The following is a 14,005-nucleotide window of genomic DNA, read 5'->3' on the forward strand; positions in this document are numbered from 1 at the left end:
TTTATTATCTTTCTATTCTCCACAGAAGATGATATTACAAAATATTTATCATATGAAAAAGCAATCAAAGAGTATGCTGCCAGAAATGTAGGAAAAATGATTATAAATGTCTGTCAGAAATTTCATTAATGAATACATTAAGGTATTATTCTGGATTTTGTGATCATTGTGGTATATTTTAGCATTTTATAATTTGTAACTTGTTATGATTTCTCATCCTAAATACTCCCTTCACCTTCCCACCCAAATTTATAGTCATAATTTTGTAATCTTTTTCTCAAGGAGGACAAGCAAAATGATATGAGATTCAATCTTCATGAAACCTGGATCTGGCCCTCCTTCAATTCCTTTCAAGGGTCATATCTTACAGGTGGTAACAATGTCCCATCTTTACATTCCTAGGATACTGCACCACCCTTGTGTTTTTCCCACCCTCAGCCTCATCCCTATAGGCTACTCTTCTCTACTACTTCCCTATTGCATTAATAGGTTAATTCCATTTGAAGCACTTGAACTTAAAGTTCAAATAAGGACTTATGGTTTCATGATCAGCTCTTTTTCTTCCAAACACATAATCCATATTTTATCTTCTTAACAATTTGTCAATCGACTCTAATGTTGTTTATATTATTGTCTTTAAATCTCTGTAAAAAGGACTTTTTTCTGATAAAGAAATAAGATTATAACACAGAATAGATATCACCAGCTAATCCCTAATTGATTTAATACTCTTATGGCTGAATAAATATTGTAATACAAATAACAACAATAAGATTTTATAACACTCAACTCCAAAGACAGAAGGGGGAAATATCCAAAGATCTATTCCAATTTTTTTTCTCCTTTCTCTTCTGGACCTTACAAAATTCACAATGGCCAGCAAATAGTTAAGATTTACAAGATGATATCTTTGCCAGTGGGTGAATAGAAGATTTAATCACTATTGCCTTGACTTAGCTGGCAAAACAGTTTAAACATGAAGAATTAGATTATTATGCAGTTATTTTAAATGATGTTTACATTAAAAATTATGACAGAAAAATATTCAAAATAAATTTAAAAGATGGTTACAAAATGGGTTGTACCATATAATACTAGTGTTTATTTTTAAAACATTCTGTATATGTATGTAAAAGTCTAGAAGGAAATAGAAGAAAATGTTAACAGTGAAAGACATCTCTGGGTGGTATGACTGCTGAGTTTCTTTCTTTAGGTTCGACCATAGTTACCATGCTTCTATGACTATATGTTTCATTTTATAGTAAAGAAGTTTTAAAAATAAAGTTTCTATAGAAGGCTTAATGACATGGGAATTATTCACGATACAATAGAGAAGAAATAAGCTAAAAATATTTTATATACACTATGATCCCAGGATACAAGTATATGTGTATGTATACATAAGTACATGTATATACAAATGCATTTTATTTAAATTTTTAAAAATATATACAAACCAGCACTCATATTTACTGGGAAAAGATCAGAAGGCAGTATAGCATATAGTTAGTAGGGGTTCTTTCAAGGATTTGAGTATATGAGCGATTTTCACTTTCTCTTTTATAGTTTTTATGTTCAATTTTTTCTGCAATTAATATATACTGTTTTTTAAATGAAGGAGCAAGAACAAGACAGAGGGCAAGAAAACGTTCAGAAAACAGTTTCTCTTTTGCTTTATAACAATAACTGCTCCTAGTAATACCGCATAAATCCAAACATTTCCTACCTCAAATTTGGGATGAATATCCTCACCGCATTCAGAGAGTGGGAAAGAACAAACCTCAAGCGTAAAGATTTTTCAGCCCCAATATGGGTATGAGCACTGGAGAAAAATTAGGGGAGTACGAGGAAGAGAAAAATGCAGCAGAACAAAGCAAATGACCAAACAGATAAGCAAAGACATTTGTAAAGATTTGTAATTAGGTCAGCAAGCTCAGGGGTGATTATAGTTTGACTTGAGACACTGTTGAGGGTGCCTGCAGGACTGCAATACATACACAATCTGAACAAAGACATTGCAAGAAGCCATTATCAACACAGCCAATAAGATCAAGAAAAATCGAATCACATACACGCATATATAAACACACACACACGCACACACACACACAAACACACAGGGCCAAGTCATGAATCCAGCCCCTGAAACGTGGATGGGCTGGAACACAGATCTGATAAATGATTACCAACTATTTAAAGGGGCAAAGGGGTGGGAAGGTGAGGGTGGTGTCAGGTATTCCTGGTAAATTAAACTCACACAGAGAACATTTAGTAATAACAATACCCATTCTTAAATAAAGAAGTTAACTCTTTCAGTTATGTTTGACTTCTAACTTCCCCTGCATTGTGCTTCCGGTGAACAAATATCTTCGTTTAAATTTGATAAATATCAATACAATTTGGTACGGTTTGCCAAAGAAATACCCTGACAGATTTTAAGAACCTTCGTTAACACACCAGTGTCCAAGTAAAAGTCAATTCTGCTTGATTAAATTTGACAGCAGCTCAACCTACCCTGTGCGTAGAGAAATTTGAGTAGAGGTGGTTTTGTGTATATATATTAAAAAAACACTATCAGTTGAAAATTATATATCATCCTAAAAACAAAACCAAAAAACTGAGGTGAGTCTGATTGTCAATGTCCTCTGAATAGTACTTTTTTTTTTTTTTTTTTTTTTTTGCGGTACGCGGGCCTCTCACTGTTGTGGCGTCTCCCCTTGCGGAGCACAGGCTCCGGACGCGCAGGCTCAGTGGCCATGGCTCACGGGCCCAGCCGCTCCGCGGCATGTCGGATCTTCCCGGACCGGGGCACCAACCCGTGTCCCCTGCACAGGCAGGCGGACTCTCAACCACTGCGCCACCAGGGAAGCCCTGAGTAGTACTTCTTAACGTTTACTAATCTCTTTGTAGTTTGCATGTTATTGGTACAGAAGTATTCATTTCATCTAACTGGTTTGAACTGAGAAGGTTAGGTATTATGGAATGACCAAAAGTTGCAAGAAAAGTTTTCAGCTTCATTTCATCCCTAAGTTAGGATGGCTCTCTAGTACCAGACCCCAGGGACCAATCACACATCCCCTCTCAGGGGAAGCTCCCATCAGCAGTGCTGAAGTATGTGTAAGAGTTGAGGCTGGGCACCAGTCCATGGGAAAACTATAAACTGAACAAAAATCACCAGTGAACTTTCAGAGGGTAATAACTTCTGTTCACTTCTACCTTACCTATGCTTAAATCAGTGATTCACCTCTGAAAAGCCATTTTTAAAAATCACAATACCTTTTAACCATCCACAAAACAACAGACTAATCTCTTTTAAAATCTACTGTTTATACTAAGATATATGATTATTTCAAGTAAGTATGGAAGACCTAATTCCAGGGGGAAAATGGTATGTATATGGGTTGAGTGCAAGGGCTTTTTGTTTTTTTTCAAAACAGATTACCTCATGTAGTATAATCTCTGTCTTCAAATTGAGGAGATGGAAGAAATGAGATGAGATTAAAAAGAGATATGTAATCAGTATGGTAGGTAATATTTACTACAAGGATATAGTCAAGAGGCAGGCAGGTGTTAAAATGAGCCATTGTCTAGAACAGTAAGTTACTTAAACACCTTTGTGATTTTTAGAAGGAGAAACACCAACTTTATTCTGTTTTCAAAGGTGAGATATCAACTACTTTGGAAACTAAAAATTCTAACTTCAGGTCCTTGGAACTTAAACTTAGAAGTCTGATATAAAAAAAGAAATAACTCTCTTACAAAACATGCATTTGTATATTTGAATATGCAAATGATTAGTAATTAATAATTTATTGGAAGTAGTCTAAAGATCATTGCTTTATTCTATATATTGATCTAAAAATCATTGCTTTATCTTATGCATGAATTAAGTCCTGGAAAAAGGATGAAAAGAAGTCTCAATATTTAATATTGCTGTAAAATTTTACAAATTGCCATCCAAGGAGTACAAGCAAATAATAATATCTACCATAATATGGTGGCTAATATCTTTCTAATTTTACTAACACCATACCTAGGTATTTTTCAAGACAGGTATTATTTTCAAGACAGGTATTATTTTCTTAATTTTATAAACCATAACTAATAAACCTACAGTAAGAAATAGAGTCAGAATTGCGTCATGAGGTTTCTTTGTTCCTTTTTCTCTCTCTTTTTTTATTATTGTCAAACCCAGCAAACAGCCTCATACAGGGTGTAAATAGTCCACAAATACCATTCCAGGGTTTCTTTTAATTCCCTTTACCTGATTCAAATAAGAGAGGTCAAACATGAAAGAAGATCTCTCATAGGCTACTGTATACCTTCACACTGTTCTTTCAGGTGATCATGAACTATTGCCTTAACACTCCATTCATTTATTATTCAATTCCATCTGTCCATTCACTCATTCATTCAATCCAATAGGGAAATAGCCATAGTCAGGGCATTTATAGTTCTTGTCGTCACAGAGTTTATAACTTAACGGAGGATATCGAGGAATGAAAAGCTGGTGCAGCACAATAAGCCCTGTGATAAGAGAATTTGAGACTTGAGCAGTATGAAAGGCTTCCCAGAGAAAACAGACTTGAAGAGGAGTGCATTTAGTCTTGGCAGAAAAAAAGAAGAAGAGTCCTGCCCCTTGTGCCCCACTGTCGAGTATAACTTAGCTCAGTCAGTAGTATCCCCAAACTCTACTGCCCTCTACCCATTCATTTGGTGGTCCTAATCAATAGACCATTTGATAATCTCATTAATGTAACTGAATGGTCCTCTAGAGAGCATACAAATTTACACAGAGAAAATGTTTTAATAGCAGAATCTCCAAAATGTAAAAGATCAGATGAAAATGTGAGTGCTCTGGGGCTTCCAGCCTATGCATATTTGCTTATTCACCTTCATTTTACCAGAAGTAGGACAGAGTTACATAATACTCTCTTCGTAAAGTTGCTCATCCTGATATAGGTATTATACTAATACCATTCTCTAGATAAGGATGTGCACAGGGTGAAGAATAATAAAGGCATAAAGTCAGGATGGATTTTAATTCCTGGTCCTTGAGAATTCCATTAAGCTATATGGTTTCCCACAACCATGATTCTACCAGTCAATTACACTAATAGTGTAAAGGAAACAACCAAACCACACTATTAAAGTAACAAATATGTGTTTCTGTTTAAGGGAATGCAATGAACTTTAAAAACAGAAACTATTATATATGAAAGTAAGTATTTCATAGAGATTTTTGTGGTATTTTCTAAGTATGAAAGTATTAAATTTATCCTCAAATAATAACAGAGGGGGTACTTAATAAATCCATATTAGAAAAAGATGGATAAATGGAAAGATAAATAATATATTTATTTATTTAACATCTATTGGATACTATATTCCTCGTACTATTTCAGATATGAGTCAGTCCTCTAAGGTGTCTGCTCTCAAGAAAATGAGCTCTGTGGACCTGGGAGAGGAACGAGGGGGCCAGTGTGTCTGGAATATGCTGGGAAAAATAATACAGGATGAGCTTGGAAACATAGGCAGGTACCAAGTAGTGCGTGATCGTATAAAGCCAAGGTACTCATTTTAAGAGCTAAACACTAACATAATATAATTTATGATTTTAAAAAATCACTCAGCTTACTGTCAGGTTTACAGTGAGAAAGTGTAGAAATGAGACTAGTAAAGCGTCTTGCTGGTAGGAGGTATCGGTAGTTCAGGTTACGGTGGTATCTGAGCAGACAGAAAAGAGTATAGATTCCAACTAGGCTTATATGTTTGAAAATGGTACTAGCTGATGGACAACGTGTGAAAGTTAAAGGGAAGATAAATCAAGGGGTTGAGTAACTGATTAGATGATATCATTTACTGAGCTCAAAAAGACAGAGCACAGCATACTTGAGGAAAATCAAGGGTTCCATTTTGGCCATATTAACTTTGAAATGCCGTTAGACATTTGAGATGAGGCCATTGGATATATAATCTGGAGATGCAAACTGGAGAATATATATAGATAGATAGTGAGAGAGAGAGAGAGAGAGAGAGAATAGACAAGATTAGAGAGACATGTAGCATGTAGTTTTGGATGCCTTCCAACATTTAAAGTTTTAGTAGAGAAGGAGTCAGCAGAAAACTGTTAAATAGCCAACAAGGTGGATTAGTAGTGAGGTGGGAGAGAAGTCACAGAAACCAAGAATTCCAAGAAGGAAGGAGTTGGGCTTCCCTGGTGGCGCAGTGGCTGAGAGTCCACCTGCTGATACAGGGGACGCGGGTTCGTGCCCTGGTCCGGGAAGATTCGACATGCCGCGGAGCGGCTGGGCCCGTGAGCCATGGCCGCTGAGCCTGCACATCCGGAGCCTGTGCTCCGCAATGGGAGAGGCCACAACAGTGAGAGGCCCGCGTACCGCAAAAAAATAAAAATAAAAATAAGGAAGGAGTCATCAGCTATGCTGAATGCTGCTGAAAAGTCAAGTATGATGGGGACTAGATAAGTGAGCGCTGAATTTGGCATTAAGGGATCATTTGGTAATTTAATAAGCAAATTTAGTGGTGTACAGACAGTAGCAGGAGTGGAGTGGGAGGATGAGTGAATTTGAAGTGAAGACAGGGAGGTAGTGAGGGTGCACAACTCTTGAGAATTTTTGCTGCCAAAGAGAGCAGAGAAATGAAAAGGCAGCTAAAAGCAGGTGGTGGGATTAAGAGATTTTCCTGTTTTGTATGTGATGCTATATGTACATGTTAAAGTTATCAGTGCATGTTTATATGAATCGTACAGGAGAGGTGGAAAACGTGAAGATTTCATGATTCAGAGAGGATAAATCCACGCGGGAAGTCCCTGATAGGAACAAGAGTAAAGGGTGCAGGATGCAAGGGGATAAGTTGCAGGACTACCTCCTTGATAGAATAGAAGCAGGGACTCCTTGTCCCTTGTAATAAGTGGAAAAAAGAGAGTATGGTACGCATACAGAGTATGGACACCTCCTCTAACAGTTTTCAAATCCAACGAGTTCTCAGGTGAAGGGTGAGGTGAAGCAGAGATATCTTGAGTGAGCAGGGCTTGATGCATATATTGCAGTGGCCAAGTGCAAAATGAAAATGCAAGGACCTTTGTTGCAAAAGCAGGAAAAAAAGCACTAAAAGTACTCGATATAAACTTTTCCTTTCTTCTGCTGTCTTTCTCTCAGCTTGCCATTATGTATGTTCTTTGTCATATAATGCCACTCTAAGTAAAGAAAAATTAAAATATTAAATTACTAGCACTTAATTTAAGCATTTCTTTTTATATTGTACAATGCCAGTTTTAACTGGAAATATAAAGGCACTAACTCATTTAAAGAATTACTGAAATTATACAATTTGTATTCCAGAGTTAATCCCTGGAGGGTGCCTCAAAATGACTAGAAAAGACAATGAAAACTAGATTCAGGAAGGTTGGAAGGCAGAAAAGATGCCCTGCCGGGCATTGAGTCAGCAGGGGGAGTGCTCCCTTGGGAACTGGTATACTCATGGGGCCAGTGCAAACACTTATTTGTGCCTAGGGGCCCCTGCCTGTGGCTCAGGACATACGTGCTGGGCAACTTTTCCTGCCTGCTGCTAGACTGATATATTGCAACCTGAAGCGGGGGAGGGGTGGTGGTGATCTGGAAAAGTCGAGCCAGGCACCTCCTCTTCCCATAGGCCTGCCGCCCCAACCATGGTGAACAGGCAGTATCCAGGGTCTTTAAATCCCTGTGCATGCACGGATGCATCCTCCGTACTCAGGATGCACTGGATCAAGGGTGGGCTAGCGGCTTTCTCCCACCCATACCTAGTCTCAGCCTGCCCACCCTCTGGGTGCAGGTGTAACTGTCAGCCTAGGGTGAGACGGCTGCCACCGCAACCCATCCAAGGCCTTTGTGTGGGGAGAAGGGCAACAGCAAACAAAGGCCTCTCCCAACTAACACAACCTAGTCGCCGCCCCAGGGAGAGAGTAACATCCTTCCTGGATGGGGAGGCTGGGCAAGGGTATGGGGTGTCAGGGACAGTAGATGGCATAGAACCCATTCCCAGGAGGCAGGGAGGTGGCAAGAGACAGGATGAAGCACAAACCAAGACTTCAAGGGCCTGCCAACTGCTCCACTGTCTCATAGGACTTCACTTACCAAACGTAAGATCTAAGATAGCATTATTAAGAGTTTCAAGACAATAATGAGAAGCAATCGCAGGCCATTAAGCCAGAGTTCCCTGTGTGGTTTCTGAGCGTAGGGCTTTGTGTGTTTGCACCGGTTGTGTATCCATGAAGATGATCCTGTGTGGAAGGATTTGAAAGAGATCATTGGCTAGGTGCACGTACGTTGGTTTACGCTTTGTAAAGCCAAATCCATTAGCACAGCTTAAATGGGAGACATTTCTCCGTGAATTTTGCATGTTTCTGCATATCTCGCAAGCAGAGGCACTGATTGCCTTGAATTCAAGACCGTTTTTTCAAGGATGTCTGGATAGTGAACAGCCTTGAAAGACAGAGATATTGGATTTATCCAAAGCAAAGTGGAAGCATGCTTTTGCCCATTATGAAAGACCCAGACTACCGAATCTCAGGATTCCCCTCCTGAAAGCAGCTCATGATGTGTGCAGCTGTTATCTAGCCTTCCTCGTGTCTACCTGTGGGACCTGGATCTTAGAGAACTGCCCCTACCCCTACCCCAAAATGCTGACACTCTGGCTACCAGTCAGGCCATCATTCATCTCTGACCTAGGAATTGCATATCTTTTAACAGCATCCATTAATATGTGATAGACTAACTTGTTAGCTAAGGTAAAAATTCTACTTCTTCTTTTCTTTTTTAAAATTTATTTATTTTATTTATTTATTTTTGGCTGCATTGGGTCTTCGTTGCTGTGAGCAGGCTCTCTCTAGTTGTGGCGTGTGAGCTTCTCACTGCGGTGGCTTCTGTTGTGGAGCACAGACTCTAGGCACATGGGCTTCAGTAGTTGTGGCACACGGGCTTAGTTGCTCCATGGCATGTGGGATCTTCCTGGACCAGGGATCGAACCTGTGTTCCCTGCATTGGCAGGTAGATTCTTAACCACTGTGCCACCAGGGAAGTCCCAAAATTCTATTTCTTGATACTTTTCCTTCAGTTATGTCCTCTCTGATAAAGACTTTCCAAGAATAGTTGAATTCGCAAAACACACTCTAAAATCCAGGTCATTGTCATTCCCCTGTTAGCAGATATAGTAAATGGAAGCATCCTGTCTGGAAAAAAATAAAGCTTCTGGCTACTAAAACCGTGATTCACAAAGTGTGTTTCATTGGATCATAATCAGTGATACATACATACACATAAAGTCGCCTATATGATATAAATTCAAAGTAATGTTTTACTACAGAAGTTCTAAGATTAATGAAGTGTGCAAATTTTTTCTTCATACATCAGTAACATTTGAGCATTATTCTCAATAGAAGTGTATGTATTCACATGTAAATTGAATAACTCACTGTTGTGATAATGTTATATACATTATAAAAGACATAAAAATAAAATGAAATAGAAATATTATAAAAATAAATATTAAAAAATGTTCTCAAGTTTCCTTCCTACCTCCTATTGAATTATCTTGTGCACCCTATGACATTGATGTACCCCATTTGGAGACTGGTGTTTTAATGTGTTTGATATACATTACAAATCTGCAAAAGAAGATGTATTGTGTGCAGAGTTTCTCCAACATTTGTAACCATGGAAGTTTCCCCCTCCACTCCAGGAATCTTTTAAGATGAGTGTTTCTTAAAAGGTGCCTTAAAAATATTGATCTATTCTCCAAAGGTTGCAGACTGGTGACCTAGAGCAGTCTCATTTATTTCAATTGAGTTTGTATGACTTTATTAGCAATGTAGCTAGTCTCCAGTTTACCTACTCATAGTACTTCTGTTTACCTTAGAAATCTCCTTTACTCATTCATCTATCTAACATGTAAAGTTCTTTTAGTTTTTTTGTTTGTTTTTTTTTTTGCGGTACACGGGCCTCTCACTGTTGTGGCCTGTCCTGTTGCGGAGCACAGGCTCCGGACGCGCAGCCTCAGCGGCCATGGCTCACGGGCCCCGCCGCTCCGCGGCATGTGGGATCTTCTCGGACCGGGGCACGAACCCGCGTCCCCTGCATCGGCAGGCGGACTCTCAACCACTGTGCCACCAGGGAAGCCCTCTTTTAGTTTTTTACCACCACTTGGACTGGTTTTAAACATCACATGAAGTTCAGTGGGAAGCTTCACGGTCTTTGAGGAGCATAATTTCTTCAGAGTGAACAGATAATTTTGGTCAGGGAGAGTAGGTGATAGCTTGCTTGAGTTGGACCTACACCAAATCGTTGTGCAGGGTAAGAGAATAGTTAACGTCCCTCCCCACTACTGTTTTAGGATTTTTTGTGCCAAAAACAGGATATTTATGATTTTAACATTACAGCTTTAGCCTATCGCTGAGCTTGAAGAAGACAGTTGCTGGCTGATACAATAATTAAAGAATAAGAGACATTAGTTTGTCATTTCTCTTTTGTCACCAACCCCATCAGCAAGAGACACATTTTTCACACAAATTAAAAATGTTAAGTTTACTTCAGAGTTATCTTATTGGATTTCAAATCAGCTTAGAAAAGAAAAGAAAATGTAAATATTTCTCAAATTCTTACAATGAGGGTAAATTAAACATTTCAGAGTATAGTAACTGAATCATATTAATCCAGTGAAATTTGCATTGTTTCTGTGATCCAGTGAAAGAAAGTCAAGAAGAGAGAAAGAAATTACACAAACAACAGGGTTAGTGCCTTCTTTTACTTGAAACGTTTTCAAATGTTAGCAAGAAAGGGAAACATTTTGCAAGGTTTTGTGCCAACTGGAATTGTACTGACATTCATTCTATTCCCACAGGGAAAGAGTGGATGAGACAGTAATTGATTTCTTCCAAGAGGATCCATCACCCATGACTCTCACTGTTCTTATACATCATTAGTCAGACAAAAGAAAGTTTCCTAATGGGGTTTTAGATTCTCTTGAATCAAAAAAAAAAAAAAAAAGCATTTCCAGATCTTTTAATTATTAAATTTCAAAATTGTATGATACATCATGTTTTTGTTATTCTCAACTAACCGATAAAGAGAGTCATTTAGCATGAAATTTAATTAAAAAGTGGAACTAATATTGGACAGAATCAAAATAGAAGGTCTAATGAATAAGGTATCTAGAATGAAGTTTTTGCCATAGGTACAGCACGGTTATGGAGTGGTCAAAATAGTGTAATTTAATTACCCTACATAGGGGAATGTATTGGAGACAGATGAAAGGTAAGACATTTAAATGACTGAGCACCCGGAAGCTGCCCATTCCGCCAGCTTGCCGGCACCTGGAGTCCACGCTACTGGACTAAGGACACCTGCGTGTCTTCCGCGCTCTCCCCGCCGGCCCGTCACTCCTGCCTCGCGCACGATGGTGAGCAGTGCGTTGTGCCGCTGTGTGGCTTCCCCGCTGCCGGACGCCGCAGCCACCGCCTAGCCGTCCGCCTCATCGCCAGCGTCCGTGGACCCTTGCGGCGGCACCGTCTGCGGGGGACCGGACCACCGGCTGCGCCTTTGGAGCCTTTTCCAGACTCTCGAAGTCAACCGCGAAGGCCGCCTGTGTGTCAACGACCTGACCATGGGACTTCGGCTCCTGGGACTGCACCGCACAGAGGGCGAGATCCGGAAAATTGTACAAGCTGGCGACAAAGACCTCGATGGGCAACTAGACTTTGAAGAGTTTGCCCATTATTTCCAAGAAGAAACTGAGGCTGGTATTCAAGAGTTTGGACAAGAAGAATGATGGATGGATCGACGCGCAGGAGATCATGCAGTCCCTGCGGGACCTGGGAGTCAAGATATCTGAACAGCAGGCAGAAAAAATCCTCAAGAGCATGGACAAGAATGGTACGACGACCATCGACTGGAACGAGTGGCGAGACTATCGCCTCCTGCATCCCGTGGAAAACATCCCTGAGATCATCCTGTACTGGAAGCATTCCACGATCTTTGATATGGGTGAGAATCTGACGGTCCCCGATGAGTTCACGGCGGAGGAGAGGCAGACAGGGATGTGGTGGAGACACCTGGTGGCTGGCGGTGGGGCGGGGGCTGTATCGAGAACCTGCACGGCCCCCCTGGACAGACTCAAGGTGCTCATGCAGGTCCACACCTCCCGCAGGAACAACATGTGCATCGTGGGTGGCTTCACCCAGATGATTCGAGCAGGAGGGGCCAAATCACTCTGGCGGGGCAACGGCATCAACGTCCTCAAAACTGCCCCCGAGTCGGCCATCAAGTTCATGGCCTATGACGCAGATCTAGTGTCTCATTGGGAGTGACCAAGAGACTCTGAAGATTCGCGAGAGGCTTTTGGCAGGGTCCTTGGCAGGGGCCATCGCCCAGAGAAGCAGCTACCCGATGAGGTCTTGAAGACCCGCATGGCCCTGTGCAACACAGGCCAGTACTCGGGCATGCTGGACTGTGCCAGGAAAATCCTAGCCAGAGAGGGCATGGCCGCCTTCTACAAAGGCTATGTTCCCAACATGCTGGGGATCATCCCCTACGCTGGGATAGACCTGGCCGTCTACGACATGCTCAAGAATGCCTGGCTGCAGTGCTATGCAGTGAACAGCGCACACCCCAGAGTGTTTGTGCTCCTGGCCTGTGGCACCGTGTCCAGCGCCTGTGGCCAGCTGGCCAGCTACCCACTGGCCCTGGTCAGGACCCGGATGCAGGCCCAAGCCTCCATTGAGGGCTCTCCGGAGGTGACCATGATCAGCCTCTTCAAACAGATTCTGTGGACCGAGGGGGCCTTTGACCTGTACTGGGGGCTGGCCCCCAACTTCAGGAAGGTGATTCCGGCCGTGAGCATCAGCTACATGGTGTACGAGAACCTGAAGATCACCCGAGGCGTGCAGTCGCAGTGACGGGAGGGAGGCCAGCCTGCCCACGGACTCGCTGATCCTGGGCCTGCAGCCCCGGGGTGTGTAGCCATCTCATTCTGTGAATGTGCCAACACTGAGCTGACTTAAGCCAAGCTGTGAAAACCCTATAGGATGCACCTGCAAGGGTGGGGGCAGAGCCGGCAGGCCCACGGTGTTTGTCCTGCTGGCCCTGGCTGACCCTCGTGTCTGTCCCAGGGAAGACCTATGGGTGTTCCTCAGGGTCCAGGGCTTAGCAGAACACAGGCTCGCACGTGTGGGGACAGGACGTTTCCTGTGGTGCCTGCCGAATAGCTGGGCTGGGAAACTGGCTTAGTTCTTCCATCGCGACCTCGCAGCCAGACCATTGGCGCAGGGCACCTTCGGGCCCACCTTGCTTCCTTCCTTGCTGCTGTTTTAAATGGTAGGAGGAGGGCCCGCAGCCCACTCCCCACGCTGCTCCTCTCCGCTCAGTCCATGGGGAAGGGTAATTCTACCCGACCTCAGCCTGACTTCCCAACTGGCAGCGCAGCCACTGGTAGGGAAGAGGGAGGAGTCTGGCTTCTGAGCTGCCCTGCAGATGGGCACCTGGATCCCCGTGTGCATGACGAGGGCAAGGCTGCCTGGCATCCTGGCGCGTGGCTTCATGGGTCCTGGGACCCAGAGGGCCTCTGCTGCCTGCTGCTGGGGGCTCTTGGGGCTCTGAGCTGGCCCCGGCCTCTGTCAGGACTGGACCAGCTCAGAACTAACTCCCTCTCCCTCCCCGCTGGCATGAGGGCAGTGGGCATTGTGTTGAAGCAAGAAGGGCAGTTTCTGCCCTGAGTCTGCACGCCCTGGTGAGAGAAGGAAAAGGCGTTCAAGGCCTTAATTATGTATTGTTGGAAAAGACAATCTGGACAAATGTACAAGTTCTGTTCTTCCAGAGGGAAGACAAAGAGAGCCAATGGCTTGGTCAACTGCATTAAAGTCTGTTTCTGACACCCTGGGGGTTCGTGTCCAATCCCAACTGGGGCAAAGTGGGACCAGCCTCACATTCCAGTGATGCAACGTATCACGCTGCTT

General features: G+C 42.3%; 1 pseudogene; it reads left to right on the forward strand.

Moving 5' to 3' along the window:
- Positions 1-11,451: 11,451 nt before the first annotated feature.
- On the forward strand, positions 11,452-12,949 carry LOC113619121 (calcium-binding mitochondrial carrier protein SCaMC-2 pseudogene; annotated as a pseudogene).
- The last annotated feature ends 1,056 nt before the right edge of the window (positions 12,950-14,005 follow it).

The sequence above is a fragment of the Aethalodelphis obliquidens genome, unplaced genomic scaffold (assembly GCF_003676395.1).
Source record: "Aethalodelphis obliquidens isolate GAN/ISIS:26980383/991018 unplaced genomic scaffold, ASM367639v1 scaffold1, whole genome shotgun sequence".
Classification (NCBI taxonomy): Eukaryota; Metazoa; Chordata; class Mammalia; order Artiodactyla; family Delphinidae; genus Aethalodelphis; species Aethalodelphis obliquidens.